General features: G+C 41.9%; 1 protein-coding gene across 19 annotated transcripts in view; it reads left to right on the forward strand.

Annotated features, from left to right (window-relative positions):
• Nucleotides 1–14,068, forward strand: part of PARD3 (par-3 family cell polarity regulator) — a 642,797-nt gene that overhangs the window by 111,031 nt on the left and 517,698 nt on the right. The window lies entirely within an intron of this gene.

Genomic DNA, 14,068 nt, shown 5'->3' on the forward strand with positions numbered 1-14,068 from the left:
GTAACATCTTTCCCGACAACTCAGGCCTGTCATCATGCTCACTGTTTCCACGTGCGACATACAAGGTCTCTGTTCTGATCCCAGTGGCGGCCCATCCCAGCAGCTGGCGTGGCCCGGCTGCATCCCAGCATCCTCCTGGTGGGCTTGGCTTTCAGGAAGCCGCCCTTTCCTCCGTGGCTCCTCTTCGAGTGCTGTCACACTGCAGCAGCATCTTCACTGTTGGCTGTGATGGAGGCATCACTGGCCTGTATCCACCCTCCTGTCTGTCCTCCTTGAGGGAACGAGGCAGAGGAGTGACTCAGAACGTGTTAGGAGTCTGTGGCAGGATGTTGGGCTCTGGCACAGGAGTCAGTGGATTCTTGATTGCTAGAATCCAACTTGAGCAGGCCGTGGCCACACCCCCTCGTATCCGACCTGCTGTGAGATGCCGGGAGGGCCGGCGGCCACATCCTCACCTGTTCCTCGCGGCCTGTGATAGCGCAGGGTGGGCTAAACCGCGAGGTGACTGCATGGGGTGGAGGAAGGTAAATCGCCCAGTGCCCACTCCTCTTCCTCCCGGGAGCTCTCCAGCCACTGGCCCCTTGCGTCCGGAGCTGTGGGCTGGGCGAGTGCGGCTGCTGTGCTTATTCACGCCTACGTTCCTGACGGTGTAGTGCCTGGCTCAGAACCGGCCGATGTCTTATGTGTTTTCTCGAAATCTTAAGGAAAAGGAAAAATTCCAGGGTACCAGGTATTGTGTAACGTCCCGGATGTTTGATTCACTAGCCCCTGCCGTAGTGGGGTTTGTTCCCTGCAGCTACCGTGGGCTGGGAGCACGTGGTGTCAAAAATGCAGAACTTTCCTGCCTGTCTGTGATTTGCTGCTGTTTCTCCTGGGGTCAGTTCTCCTTGTCAGGCTCTTCTGTGAGCCAGGAATAGGGTGGCTCTCAAATCCTTTTCCTGCAGTCCACATGAAGAGCATCCTCTAGAGACTTAAATTATAGTCATCTTATTGTGCAGCTCAGCTCCAGAGCTTAAACTACAGAAATTTATGAAGAGTTTAAACAGGTTGCCCTTTCCCAGCCGTAATGCTGGAGAGAGATGAGCTAGTGTGTTGTATTGATCTTTTAATATTTTCTCTTCTCCCTTCCTCTTCCTCTTCCTTTTCTTTTTCTTTTTCTTTTTTTGGTTGTTTTTCTTCTATAAAATAATACAGCTTCTTATGAGGAAAAAGAAACATACAAAGAAGGAAATAGTCACCCGTGACCCCCTTGCTGCTTAAAGCTCATTACTGCCGTTATTTGAGTGGGCTTTGCATCCTGACGCTTTTTTCCTTCAGAGTCAGACACACACTTTTTTCCTCTTAAGTAAAAAGGATTGAGTAGTAGCCTGCTTTTTTGGAGTTGATTATAAATACATTTCCACATCCATTAACCATAGCTATGCCGACATAGCTGCACAGTATTTTCTTTTAGGGATTTATGTGCTCTTTCATTCGTCCTGTTTTGGACTCTTGGATTTCTGTGGAGGAAGCTGAGTGGTCCTGGGTGTGTCTTCTGCACCCAGCAGCAGTGGTGAGCATTCCTGTTTCTACACCTGTTTCCTTCCTTCCTTCCTTCCTTCCTTTCTTTTTCTTTCAATTGAAGTGTAGTTGATTTACAACGTATGTTAGACGCAGGTGTACAGCAGAGTGATTCCGTTATATACATATACATATATTCTTTTTCAGATTCTTTTCCGTTACAGGTTATTACAAGATAATGAGACCTGTTTCCTTTCTGATCGAACACAAATGTGGTTTTCCCCCAGTTGGCGCCATCCTACTTTATTCTTCAGCCCACGTGGTATTAGCTCCGGGCAGGTTCATGGAGCACAAGTAACACTCCTCCCTGCACCCCCATCAGTGTTCACACTCCAAACGCAGTTCACATTTTGAGTAGTTAGAGTATTGAGATGTAGATGTTCAGCCATAGGATTTTAAAAAGAACTTTAAAACCATATTGGGACTTATTTGATGGCCTTTTTGGTGGGCATTTCATGTGTACTTGAAAATAACGTGGACTCTGCAGCCGTTGGATCTATAAAGGTCAACCAGGTTAAGGGGTTTGATGTTCTTGTTTAAATTTGGGGGCAATTTGTTACTCAGCAACTGAAAATAATACACTCTTCTTTCAGCACAACCATTAGATCGCACCTAAAAACCAAAGATAAAGGAAACTGTGTAATCTGAAACGGCTGCATATTGAAATCATAGGGTAAACCAACCATGTTTTAGATTTTATATTCTTATGTGAATTTGATGATAAATCTACATTTTCTGGAATCTCTTATTATATATCCTATGTAGGTTAAAAAAACCTTTTAACCTGAGAAAAAGGTTTTAAATATTAGTAAGTGAAATAAGTTTTCAGACAATTTTACATCATGTAGATTAAATTCAGTTTTCACATAGAAAAACGGTAGAGAGTACAAGGTACTGCTGACTAAAGTAGTTTTTAAATCATTGTTTTATTTGTTCAGAAATATTTAAATATGTGTATGCGTACACTTAATTTAAATTTTTGAAGGAGCATCTTAAAGGACCCATGTTAAGTTGTAACTGTGAAAACATAAGGAATCCGGAATGCCAGCACCCAAACGCACCGGTGTTGTTGGATGCATTATTCAAAGTGAGGGACTGTGTGTAGTGAGTTGTGTGGCTCTTTTCCGTGGCTCTGAAATCTGATCCTGATTTAATCTCCCCGGAGTGTTTTCAGCTTTTCTTGGCAGTTTCTCTAGCTAAGGATCTTGACACCTGTTTCGGTTTTAGGTTAGAAAAACATTCTCCTAAACAATAAAATTCCTCTCTAAAAACATGTCCTGTTTTAGGACACCCCTCTGGGCACCTGAATTTTATTCCCCACCCCAGGGTGCTATTTCTGCTCACAAACTGTGAAAACAAGGCTTCAGTGGCCCTGCCTTCCTGTCAGTCTCTGTAATGGGGAAAACTCTCTCAGAGAATACAGATTTTGTACCTGGTCACTGAATTTGTAAAATTATGAAAAAATATTTTTTAATACAGGGGAATGAGGATTAAGAGGCAGTAATTCAAATGATCATGGAAGAAAATTGAAGTATCTGTTTAGCTGTAATTTTGCTCATTATCCTTTAGTCATTAGAGTTCAACGCACAGCACTGAGGAATTTTTCATTTAGTGCCTATACGATTCCAATTCCAGGGTTTACCCAGATGTATTCAAAATGGTGTGAGTGTGGGTCGTCTTGTGTTCTTGGAGTAGGTTTGATTTTCTGAGACATGGAATATCCTAGGTCTACTTCGGGCGTGAAGACGTGCCCTGTTTGTTCGTCCCTTCTGGACATTGCTGCTTCCAGGCAGGGTTGTCATGCTGCTCTGTTTACTCTTAGGATCTGATTCTCAGTCTTCTCATTGACATTCCGCCAAATTGTGAAAAGCTGAAGTGGATTTCACGCCATCCCCAGCACCGTTTACAACAGCCGTAATGCGAGCCTTCCTGAGTGCTGCGCTGCGTTCTTTCTGAATTTCTTCCTGGTTTGCTCTTCATTATTTATAATTTACTATCGGTGAGCCTCTCTCAGTTCTCTGTCCCTCCCGTCATTCCCTCTGTGAACTACAGTAAACTTAGTACATAGACGACAGAGTAAAAATCCTGGGCATTCACTCACTTCTCCCTCCAGTCTGACCTTGGGTGGAAACAGGTTTCAGGGGGAAGTGACCAGCACTTAGAGTCGGCGGGGGGTGGGGGTGGGGAAGGGTGCTTTTGGCCGGGAGTGGGGGGGGGATCAGCAAGAAGAGTGTCTTTTTCTCACTCACACCATTGTCTTCTCTTTTATGTCTTTGGTGCTGAAGGTGATTTAAGATGTGGCGTCAAGCATTTCCTCTGTCACACCGGGATATCATTTTGTTTTGACCTAGAATGATGTCATGTGTGTTCTGTTTTGGGGATGACCTTGGGAAATAATCTTCCACTATCGGTGTCTTGCTTTTTGTACGAAGGGTTGGATGGGATAGCAATGTAAATTCTTTGAAGAGTTTGTGTGTTTAGAGTGGGGTCCAGGCACCGTGAAGGGTTGTTGTGGAGACTGTTGATTGCTGCTTGTTGGAAAGGAGCCAGGATTCTCTGGGGGACAGTCTGGCCAGTGTGCTCACGTAGAAGAATGTGGAGAAAAAGAAACTTTTAAAATGTATTAGGATTGTGGGCAAGCAACAAGTTCTACATGTCCGTGAAAGCTAGCACAGAGGCATTTATGGAATAGACAAATCAAAGCTGCAATGTTGAACCAAAGCTGAGTGCCCCTCCCCCTGCTGGATAAAGGTTAGGTAGAGAATGTTTTCAAACCAGGGCGCCCGAATAATAATAATAATTTAAAAGATAGCACATATAATAATTTTCTTTGAAAAAAAGACTTTTAGTCTTTTTTTTTCTTTCAGTATTTTTAATTAATGTAACCTGTTTGCTGAGCACCTATTGTGTGCCAGGCATTGTGCTTAGTGCTGTGATACGTTGTTGAACGAAAGTAGCCATGTTTCCTGCTCTACTGGGGCTTATGATCTATTGTGAGAGTCAGAATTTCTGATAGATAATGATTCTGAGGAAAAGGAACGGTCCTGTGAAAGATGTGCCAAAGCTCAGCGTGAAGCAAGACTTACCTTAAAAAAAAATGCGACCCAGCTGGAATCTGAAGGACAGCCAGGTGAGAATGAGGGGGTGTCAGGTGATCAGATTTACATGTGAGAAATATCCCCAGCTGAGTGTGTCAGAAATGAATGGGCAGGAGGCAGAGTGGACCCAGGGGGGCCAGTGTGTGGGTTTTGGGGGAGGTGGGAGACGGATATGAAGGAGAAGGTGGAGAGGTGGGGAGTAGGTAGATCTGAGGTGGCTTAATAGGTAAATGTGACGGCGAGGTTATTCCCCAAGGTGGAGAGTGCGTGCTGGGGGGGTGACTTGGGACCCAGTGGGGAGATCGGGTTTTAGTCCTGATTTTAGTCAGCTGGGGTGCCTTGGAGGTGTCAGTTAGGCAGTTGGATGTTTGGAACAGAAGCGCAGACAAATGTGTGAATCTGATATAAATTTGTTAAAAAATCAGATTAAAACAACATTCAAAATATGGTCTAATTTTAGTGCAAACAATTATGTACATTGGAAAGGGTTTAAGGGACCGACTGAAATAGTTATCTCTGAGGGTGGAGTAGGTGAAAAACTGGGGATTTTGTGACCTTCTGTTTTTTAATTTCTCCATAATTCTCCTTCTGCCTAATTCCAATATGAAGAGAGCATTAGGCAGTTCTAAATTGAGGTTAGAATATAAACATCTTTTTTTTTTTTAACTTTAGTATGAATTGGCATAGGGAAGGAATGATTTAGAGTTTGCTAACTTGGAATTGAAATAATTTGTATAAACAGACTTCGTTTAACTAGATGCCTTGATTAATTTCCTCCTAAATGGATTTCTTTGAGTTAGGTTCTAAAGAAGAAAATATTTAAATTAAGTGCCAAGTAGAGCATTAAATGGCTAATTAATTAACTCAAAGGATTATTTCCCAACATGTATTTCACGAGTACCGGTTCACCCCCAGCTCGTCAATTTGTGGGTGGGTGGGTCGGGGAGCACAGGGCCAGGTGTAGCACAGGTGGTGATGGGTGATGGGTGTTAGTGCAAGGGAACAGAAAAGGGGGCCCGGGCCCTGCACGGCCCCTTGGAAGCAGTAGGAGCTCTGGAGGTGGGGACTCTCTGTAGAGTCTTGGCTTGTCAGCCTTCCTGAGGGAGGCAGTGAGGACTTTGCTTGGCTGGAGCTGCCCGGTGAGTCAGGAGGAGTGGGGGACAGTTATCATGTTACCTGTAGGCCAGGGCTTGGTTCCCTGGTCTGCTGCACGTTGCTTTTCTGTTGCTCCGTCAGCAAGGCGCATCTTCTGTGGGGGGTCGGGGGCAGGAAGCCACACTGCCTGTGTCTGAATACTGGCCCCATGACTTCTTTACTTTATGAGCAAAGTATTTCATCTCTCTAACCTCAGTTTTCACATCCCTAAAGGGAGGTTAATGATTGTACCCACCTTACAAGGTCATATTAAGTTGAAGCCTGAGAATTTGTGTTAAAGTTTCAGCATTGTGCTTGGCAAAAATAGGACCCCAGGAAATGGTAATAACCGTCGTCATTGTTGGTCACCATTGCTACCACCATTCATTGAATTAGGTGAACTAGTCATTCTTTAAATACCAGTTTCTAATGGTTTAAAAACAAACATATAAGCCAGGCTCTCGTAGGTATTTGTTTTATAAAATGAATTTCTGTAGATATTCATTTTCATTTACTTATTTTATATCCCTGTCACTTTGAAGAGAGCTTGCTACGTAATAGGTGCTCAGTAACAGTTGAGGGAAGAAATATGTTATTTTCTGTATCTTTAGAATTTGAGGATTCCTAGTATGCTATCAGTATGTATATTCTTTTCTGAAAAGAAGCAAAGATCCCAGTTTTGATTTTTAGTATTTAGGAGCCAACAAGGACTGTATCATTAAAAACCAAAACAAACCGAACCAAAAGTCTTGGAATCAAAAGCAAAGGCAACAAAAGCAAAACTAAACAAGTGGGAATGCATCAAATTAAAAAGCTTCTGCTCAGCAAAGGAAACTACCAATAATAGGAAAAGGCAACCTACAGAATGGGAGAAAATACTTGGAAACCATATATGTGATAAGGGGTAATGTCCGAAATATGTAAAGAACTCAGAAAACCAATCAGATCAAATAATGGACTGAGGAACTGAATAGACGTTTTTCCGAAGAAGACATAGAAAATGACCAACAGGTACTATCAGGGAAACACAACTCAAACCCACAGTATCGCCTCACACCTGTTAGAATGGCTGTTATCAGAAGACAGGAGATGACAAGTGTTGGCGGGGATGCGGAGGAAAGGGAGGCCTTGTGCACTGTTGGTGGAAATGTAAATTGGTGCAGCCGCTATGGAAAACAGTATGTAAGTTTTTCAAAAAAATCAAAACTAAAACTACCAGAGGATCCAGCAATTCCTCCTCTGAGTATTTAGCCAAAGAAAATGAAAACATTGTCTTGAAAAAATATCTGCTCTCCCTTGTTCATTGAAGTATTAGTCACAATTGCCAAGATATGGAAACAACCCAAGCGTCCATCCACGGATGAATGGATAAAGACACACACACACACACACACACACACACACACACACACACACACACAGACACACACACACAGAGGACTATTATTCAGCCATAAGGAAGACCAAAATCCTGTCATTTGTGACAACATAGATGGACCTTAGGGAATTTATGCTAAGTGAAATAAGCCAGAGAAAAAGAAATATGTATTGTATGATCTCATTTATATGTGAAATCAAAAAAGGCCAAAGCCGTAGAAACAGAGATTATAATGATGGTGGTTACCAGGGGCCGAAACGTGGGAGGAAAGGGGTGATGTTGGTTGAAGGGTGCACATTTAAGATGAATAAGTTCTGGGGGGGGTAATGAACAGCATAGTGATTAGAGTTAGTAATACTGTATTCCATGCTTTAAAGTTGCTAAGAGAGTAGATTTTCAATGTTCTCACCACAGAAAAGGTATGGTAATTATGTGACATGATACAGGTGTTAGCTAATACTAAGGTTGTAATCATTTTGCAGTGTAATAAGTGCATTAAGTCAACACTTTGTACACCTTAAACTTACACAGTGTTACATCTCAGTTAAAATTGGGGGGCAGGGGGAAGGAGGGCCTTGTTTACAGTTTTAAAATACTTGGCCAACACTGACAGTTCTCCAGAAAAACAGCACATCTCAAAACAAGTGCTCCGGAATAAATGCTGTGAAAAGCTGTTTGTTTTATAATAACTTGCAACTTTTAAAATGTTTAGCCTAGGTTTTCTTTTCTCTCCTATCTAGAGTGAAATGTGTACAGTTCAACTTTTCATGTATATAATAAACTGTTATCATCACAGAAAGGAAAAGAAGGAGGAAGGTAGATGACTGTTGGTTTCTTCCTCATTAATATTTTCTGAATAATTGGAGAAGTAATTATAAATGATAAACAAGATCATCCCATTCATTCATTCATACAGTTATTCATGTATAATCATGTAGAAAGTAGCAGATTTTTTTTCCTCCTGGATTGTATAGTAAAAGAGGAGGAAAATAGGAAGAGCCTGGACCCTTTGATCTCTTATAATTCCAAAATAAGTCAACTAATAAAACTGAAGCCTCATGTGCTATACACTGTAGCAGGATACGGCTGTAACTTTGTATCAGCCCTGAGAGTTGGATAGATGGTAGTGTCCTTGGTTTGAGAAGAGGGAGAACCAAATATACTTCCTGAATCTGCAGATCTCTTTCGCTTCTTTGGGCAATTGACTGGTCCCAGATAACAAACATTTTTATCGTTGGTTGGGGTTGGAGAAGGAGGCTAGTTTAGCTAGTAAAAATATATTGATTTCAACGACTGTCTTTAATTTTGTTAGATTACTTATATGTAATCTTCTTTATGAGTGTTTGTTAAAATGCCGGGAGGTTAGTGCCATGTATAATTGTATCACAGTTATTGATTATTATCACAGTTATGGATGCCTCATGTTCATGTATCAGACTAAAATTACAGCATCTGTTTGAGCAAAGGTTAAGCAGATCTTACAGATTCACTCATTCTTTCATTCATTTCATCTTTCTGACATTCATTCAACAAATGCTTTTCAGTCTCTAATATACTGGAGAAACAGCTGGAGGTGCTGAGGGAATATCGTGTGTGTGTGTGTGGGGGTGTCTTCTTATCTCACAGAGCTCTCCTTGCAGTGAGGAAAAGAGACTCCAAAGGCAGTGAGTCTGGGCAAGGACAGCTCTCAAGAGGAGACAGGAGGGCTGATTTCAGTGGCCGAGAAGGAGCCAGATCTGGGAACAGCTGGAGGCAGAGGGCGCAGCATGTACAGCAACCTGACATGGAAAAAAGGGTCCTGGATCTTAAGCGAATGAGTGTGGCATGGATGCAGCAGGCAGCTGGGAGAGGGGAAATGGTGGGGTTGGAAGAGGAAGGGGGGTATTAAGGACTATATTAAGCAATTTGAGATTTGCTCCTAAATGTAATAAAAAGCCCTTAAACTGTCAGACTGAGAAGTGATAGAATTAGAGGTGTATCTTAGAAGGTTGCTTTGGGAAGAATGCATTGTAGATGTGAGCAATGAGGGCAAAGAAAGTAGAGTGAGAGTCTTAACTGGAGCTAGGTGGGGGGTACTTTGGATGTCCATTTCATTTAAATGCAAGATATCAGGGTTGGAGACAGTCAAGTCTCTTTCCTATTGAGACATTTAACTGATTTTGCAATGCCTTTGAGACATCCAAGCAGAGATGTTAAGTAGGTCATTGGACATATAGTTCTGAAGCTGAAGGGAAAGATCGGAGTTGGAGGTATGAATTTGGAAATGACAACTATATAGAATAGATGGTATTTAAAGGCACGTGACAAATAGCGTTTCCACGTGGCAAAAATTCGCAATCATTCTAATCTAGTCATTCTAACCAGTCTTTATTGGTTCCTCCAAGGGTGCACACCTCAGCTTAATACTTGCCTTCACTGTGATGGAAAATCCTAATAACATTTTAATTAGGAAATTAGTATTAAAATGTGGAAAAGGAACTCAAGTTCTTCTGAGTCAAAACATTTGAATGAGAGTAACATGAAATTTAGATTTTGAGGAAAACAACTGAGTATAAAAGGCTATAAAGAGACAGCTCAGGGAGATGACTCCTCAGACATGAGGCAGTGGTAGTATTATTTCTAAGACACGCACAGAAAATCCCACTCAGAAAGCCTTGAGAAATTTGTGAGTGCTGTAAACATTTGATCTTAGATGGCAAGCACCTGACTGCCACCTGGGAGAGAGCTTATTTAATATAATAAAGGTAAATAGTATAAAGTCAGAAACTCACCTGGAATAGGGGAATCCTAGAATCTGTGTCCTGTATTTCAGAATTCTGATAAGTCCCTGCACTGGAATGCCTAATAGATTGCTTAATTTCTTATAAAATATTAAGCAACACTTCTTTTTAAGGGGACAGTCAAATGGTGACTGTCCTCAGGCATTTTGTTATTAGCAATAGTGTGTAGTGTCAGCAGAGATTTCTCAGTACTAGGAACTTGAGACTGAAACCTAGCTGCAGTCACATTATTATTATTATTTTTAATAACAGCATCAGGGCTTCCCTAGTGGTGCAGTGGTTGAGAGTCCGCCTGCCGATGCAGGGGACACAGGTTCGTGCCCTGGTCCGGGAAGATCCCACATGCCGCGGAGTGGCTGGGCCCGTGAGCCATGGCCGCGGAGCCTGCGCGTCCGGAGCCTGTGCTCCGCAACGGGAGAGGCCCGCGTACCGCAAAAAAAAACCCCCCAAAAACCAGCATCATTTTCTTTAATTTGGCTCAGACATATTTATTGAGCACCTGTTCCATTCCGGGCAGAACTTGAGATGCTGAAGGGAATAGGAAATGCTTGCCTTTGGGGATCCATCATAAAACAGGAAGATGAAAATGCTAACAAAATATTTTTCATCTAAAACACTTTTGTTCCACATTCTAGAATTTGGTTATCTCTTTCATCTCTCTTTTTTTTCTTAGTCTAATTTAAAGTAATTCCAAGTACTTTTAAAACAAGAAATGGTCCATAGGTAGGTGGGAATATTCAGGCTGGATAAGTTAGGAGGTATGTTCAGCGTCCAGACCAGAAATGCTTCTAATCCCTGGCAGTCTAGTGATTAAGAGTTGGTGCTTTCACTGCTAAGGGTCCAGGTTCGATCCATGATCGGGGAACTAAGATCCCACAAGCTGAGCGGCACAGCCAAAAAAAAAAAAAAAAAAGAAAAAAATAAGACTTTCCCTCCCCCCGGAAGGCAGTCTTGAATACTTGAATGAAGATAATTCTGCCTTCAACTGACGTAGCAGATGACTACTTTGTTTAACGTTGTCCCCTTTAAAATTCCCTTACTCGTACGATTTATCAGCTAGATATTCTGGTATAGGCTAATCTTCGGTTATGTAGTTTTTTCAGTTATGTAGTTTGTTTAATGATTGGTGTGTGTTTTTAAAAATTATACTGGTGTGCCACTTGTTACAAAAATAAACTCTTAGGATTATGAGCTAAATTAAAAAATATTACCTTGACTGTACTTCCTTTCAGTCCTTGAGTTAGGCTGTGTGGGTCCCAAAGCCCTGAGTTTTGTGGGGCTCTCGTGTTAATAGTACCATGAGTATTAATTGTGTTGTGAACATTTGTAGTATTCAGTACTTACTAGAAACTGAGTTCTCTGATTTCTCATCTGCCTTATTTTCCTGTCCCTCCTCGCACTCAGCATCATTCAGTTAGACCTGAGATGAACTGAATGAACAATGCTCTTGCTGCCTTCAGAAGGGACACAAAACACCCTCCTCTCCTTTCTGGGACAGAGGATGGGTGTTCCAGATTGCTATTTCATTTTTCTTGTGAATATTTTGTTCTATACTTTTCTGAGTAAAAGTATTTGAGCATCAGATCACTCCACTTCTTATTCACTGGAAGAAGAGAATGTTCAAGGAGTTTAGAAAATAGTCCTGCTAAGTAAGAGGGCTCCTGCTTTGAAGTAGGGGTTGGGACTCCATCCTGTCCTAGAGCTGGCTGTCTGTTTTGGCAAGGAATGAGTTAAAGAGACTTCTTTGAACCTGCTGTGTTTACTCACATCCTGCTAACTCCAAGGTGTGTTGCTACACGCTGTGTCACTCCTGACAACTACTCCTGGCCTGTTTAACTGGTGAAGGGTGTTTTCACTTGATGCAGTGGAAGCTGTGTCTTTGGTCTCCCTGCTGTATCCAAAGTTCTTGCTTCCTTGGAGGGTTACTTATATGGAGAGGGTTCTGTCCTATATTTCCCACCTGTTTGCAGTTTGTTGCCCTTTCTAGAGGACTGAGCAAAACACAGGCTGTGTATCTGGGTTTGGGGGACTGTTTATCTGGGGATCATTTTTTTCTGTAGTTAGTTTTGGAACGTGAGTCACTGTGGATTTTGCCTTCCTAATGGGTTGAGATGGCAGACAGATTGACAGGGAAACCCACCAAGAAGTATTATTCCTTTTCTGGAACCTCTCGGAAAGATTCAGTGAAGGCACTGAGGTTTTCAAGGTCATTGAACCTCAAAAGAGTCACTGCAGAAATCAGCAAAAGGCAGGTTGGTGCATAGATTTCTTATCCCTCTAAATTTTCTTCGGAGTTGAAAGTAGTTGCAACTTTTGGAAAAAGTTTCTTGATTAATTTGAACATTCTTTTATAGTTTCAAAAACATATTGACATTTTCTGCACCATCAGCGGGTTTGTGAATGTTTATTATTTATTTGTGTGTATGTTTGTTTATTTTTTACGTGGGTTTAAATTACTCACTGTCACAACACAAGGTCGTAATGTTATTGGAAGATTCTGATTCCTAATACGAACTCTTCTCCTAAAACATTGTTTTAATGAGGACCCTCATGCGACCCAAACATCTCACTGGAAGGATTAGTTGACTTTTGTACATAAACAAAATATTAGAATAAAAGCAAATTAGTGTTTATATAATTTCATAGGAATATTGTTCCATAGGACTATGTGGAATTAAACTAATTTTTTCCTAAAAAATAGTTGGAGGCTATCACGTGGAAATATAAATGATAGGAAGCAATTCTGGCTGTGTGCTTTGTTGTTGTTTTGTTTTACTATCTATTTGTTGAGTATGTAACTTGAGGCTGTTCAAATAATACATAGCACATTTTGTTTTAAATAGTGTTAGCTGTTAGAATTGAAAAGATTCCTCCTTGATATTAATATTTTTGGAGGTCTTTTTCTGTTACTAAACAACAATAATAATTGGTAAAAAGTCAACTAACATCTCACATAGAATGTGATTTTTTTTTTTCCTTTCATTTATTTTTGGACAAGTGCCATGGCTTTTGTGTGCCCCCCAGTGGCCTTTTGGTAGAATGGTTATTTTTGAGCTCCGTTGACAAGTAGTCAGGATATCCAAACCACTGCTAGGGGAAGGACTGTGCTTTTGACATTACAGAGAAGTGCTTCAGAACGACTTCCTCCATATGATTCAAATTCAGCTCAAATACGTGATATTTATCTGTCTAGTTTCTGAAGGATGTGTGTTTTGGAACATCTCTCAATGGTATATAGACGTGGACAGTGAGGGGCTTCCCTGGTGGTGCAGTGGTTAAGAATCCGCCTGCCAATGCAGGGGACACGGGTTCGAGCCCTGGTCCGGGAAGATCCCACATGCCGCAGAGCAAGTAAGCCTGTGCTACACAACTACTGAGCCTGTGTGCCTAGAGCCCATGCTCCACAACAAGAGAAGTCGTTGCAATGAGAAGCCCGCACACCGCAAGGATCAGTAGCCCCCACTCGCCACAACTAGAGAAAGCCCGCGCGCAGCAGTGAAGACCCAACACAGCCAAAAATAAAAATAAATAAATTAATTTAAAAAAAAAAGAAGTGGACACTGAAAACTCATATGTATCATCAGTTCTATACTTATTTTGGTGCTCACATGTCTGCTAAATCTTGAGTCATTTTAATTTCCTCTTTTTTTTTTCCCCCTTGCGGTAAGCGGGCTCTCACTGCTGTGGCCTCTCCCGTTGCGGCCTCTCCCGTTGCGGAGCACAGGCTCCGGACGCGCAGGCTCAGTGGCCATGGCTCACGGGCCCAGCCGCTCCGCGGCATGTGGGATCCTCCCGGACCGGGACACGAACCCGTGTCCCTTGCATCTGCAGGCGGACTCTCCACCACTGCACCACCAGGGAAGCCCTAATTTCCTCTTTTTCCCCTTCTCTTCCTTGTTGTCATGGAGAGCATTGACATATCAGAAACAAGTCAAGTCTGAGACATTCCAAATCACTCACCTTTTTCCTCCAGCAGAAATCACAACCCTAGCAGATGTTTGTTGGTTAGGAATTCTCAACAGTCGTGATTTTTTTTCAGTGTGACAGTTGTTTATGTGCAGATCAGTGTAATTTGAGTTGAGGACACAGATTAAAACCTGTTTCTAAGAAGTTAAACC

This window comes from Delphinus delphis, chromosome 2 (genome assembly GCF_949987515.2).
Source record: "Delphinus delphis chromosome 2, mDelDel1.2, whole genome shotgun sequence".
Taxonomy (NCBI): domain Eukaryota; kingdom Metazoa; phylum Chordata; class Mammalia; order Artiodactyla; family Delphinidae; genus Delphinus; species Delphinus delphis.